Genomic DNA, 2,500 nt, shown 5'->3' with positions numbered 1-2,500 from the left:
CCGAGCCGATCTTAGCCCAGCCCAGCCCAGCCGAGCCGAGCCGATCTTAGGCGAGCCGAGCCGAGCCGAGCCGATCTTAGGCGAGCCGATCTTAGGCGAGCCGAGCCGAGCCGAGCCGAGCCGAGCCGAGCCGAGCCGAGCCGAGCCGATCTCAGCCGAGCCGATCTTAGGCGAGCCGAGCCGAGCCGAGCCGAGCCGATCTTAGGCGAAACGAGCCGTGCCGAGCCGAGCCGAGCCGATCTCAGCCCAGCCCAGCCCAGCCGAGCCGAGCCGTTCTTAGGCGAGCCGAGCCGAGCCGAGCCGAGCCGAGCCGAGCCGGGGAGAGGAGAGGAGAGGGAGAGGAGAGGAGGGGAGAGGAGAGGGAGAGGAGAGGAGAGGGAGAGGAGAGGAGAGGGAGAGGAGAGGAGAGGAGAGGGAGAGGAGAGGAGAGGAGAGGAGAGGAGAGGAGAGGAGAGGAGAGGAGAGGAGAGGAGAGGAGAGGAGAGGAGAGGAGAGGAGAGGAGAGGAGAGGAGAGGGCACGCATGCCGCCCAAGTCCCATTCCACGGGGCGATCACCATCGAGGACAGACGGGACGGCGGCGGCAGCAAAGGACCTCCCGTCGGCCGTGCACGTCGTGAACGGGTGCCCCGTTCGCTCCGGTTGGACCTCCCGAAGGCGGGGCTTTGTCGGTCCCGTTTCTTGACGGCCAGCGAGGCCGACGGAGGCATCTCCCCGTCCGCCGGGTCCGTCCGTCCGTCGGTTCCAGGCGATTGTCACCGGCCAATAGCAGGGCGCGCGGAGAGTAAGCCGCCGTCCGCCTCCGCCTCTTGGAGGACGCGCGCCCTGCTCCGAGGTAGAGCTAGCCTCCGCCTCCGCCGCTTTCCTCTGCCGGGTAGACCTGGCCTCCGTTTCTGGCCACCGCGCCCCCCCCCCCCCCCCCCCCCCCCCCCCCACCGGCGACTAGGCAGCGAGAGCATCGGTCTCGGCCGTGCCGCACGGCATCCCGGGAGGCTGCCCGGGAACGGAAAGAGCGAGCTCAGTAACAGTCTCGCCGGTTGGGGGCGCGATGCCCCTGCCGGAGCGCTTCGCGGAAAGGACGGCCACGTTTACCTCTGGCGACGGGAGGGGACTTAGCCGCATTTCTGGGCCCGTCTGGTAGACCTGTTTTTCTCCTCCGTGCCACCGAGGTGCCGAAGGGGTCGCACTCTCAACACTGCCTCCAGCGACGTCATCGTCGTGTGGCCTCTGTCGCCGCTCCCTCTCCCCGTGTCCAGATGCGCCACCCTCTTGCAGCCTGCCGCTGTCACGGCTGCCCTAGTCCGTACTATAGGAGAGCGAGCGGTGACTCCTCTCGCGAGCAGCGCGCTCGGCGCAGCCGGGTACTGAAGGGTGGCCGCCGGGGCCGGGCGTGTTTGTGTCGCCCATTCGCTTGCCCGTCCAGCGGGCCGGTCCGTGTTCGTGTCGCCCTTTCGGCTTGCCCGTTCAGCAAGCGAGGCGTCCGCAAGTTAAACTCGGGCTGTTCCTTCCCGCGCGGTGCGCGTGGTGGTGGTGGTGGTGGTGGTGGTGGTGGTGGTGGGGGAGCAAAGGCCGTGCGCCTAGCCCAGACCCTGGTGCGGCGGCAGCAGCAAGCAGCAGCAGCGAGGGTGGGAAGCCCCGCCGGGAGGGACCGCCAGCGAGGCCGGGAGAAACGTTACCCGCAGGCTCGTGGCGGCCGCCGACTGACTGTCAATGCCGTCCCAGGTAATCGTGTCCGTGGGTGGGGGGGGGGCTGCCGCTTCTCGCTCCTTTCCCGTTCCTGATCGATGAGGCCATTCGGGTCGCGTCGGAGAGGGCCCCCGGCGGGCCGGCTCTGCTGTGTGCTCCCCATGCCAGGGGTGGCCGCGGTGGCGTCCGGTGTTCGGGCCAGGGTGGTTTCCTTTCCAATTCGCCTCCCGTCGCGCGTGTGAGGTGTGCGCTTGCCCTCGGTGTCCCCGTGAGCAAAGAAAAAGGGGGAGGAGGAGGAGGGTGCGACGGCGCGGTGGTGTGGCGGCCGTGGGTTGCGTGCCCTGCCTGTCCGTCCGCCCCCCCCCCCCCACCTTGCTCTGCTCATGTCGGGTTCCCGGGGCTTTCTCGTACCGAAACCGGGCTGTGTGACGGCCGCGTGGCCCTGCGAGTTTTCAGGCGGTCCTACACCACGCCGAGGTGTCGGTGCCGGCCTCGGTCCGGGGCGTACACCCCCGCGGGTGTGCCGGCCGCGAGCAGCGCATGGGCGGTGTGGTGGCCGAGCCACGAGAGACGAAACGGGGCGCGCAGAAGGCAGAAAGAAGGGGGAGAGCCGAATTTTTTTTGTGGGGTCGTGCCCGCGTTCGGCGGGCCAAGAAGCGGGCGTCTCCTTCTGTGCCGCTGCTTTGGCTTCTGCGTTGCCACCCCTGCCTGCTGCGGAGCGAGCCGCGCCCCCCGGCGAAGGGGCCTCGGTCGCCAGGTCGCGCCCGCCTCCGCGGGTCGCTGTCTCCTCTAGCACGTCCGCTGCTCCCGCGGCA

This window comes from Falco cherrug, unplaced genomic scaffold (assembly GCF_023634085.1).
Source record: "Falco cherrug isolate bFalChe1 unplaced genomic scaffold, bFalChe1.pri U_21a, whole genome shotgun sequence".
NCBI lineage: Eukaryota > Metazoa > Chordata > Aves > Falconiformes > Falconidae > Falco > Falco cherrug.
The sequence above is the reverse complement of the archived record's forward strand: the minus strand, read 5'-3'. Positions refer to the sequence as shown.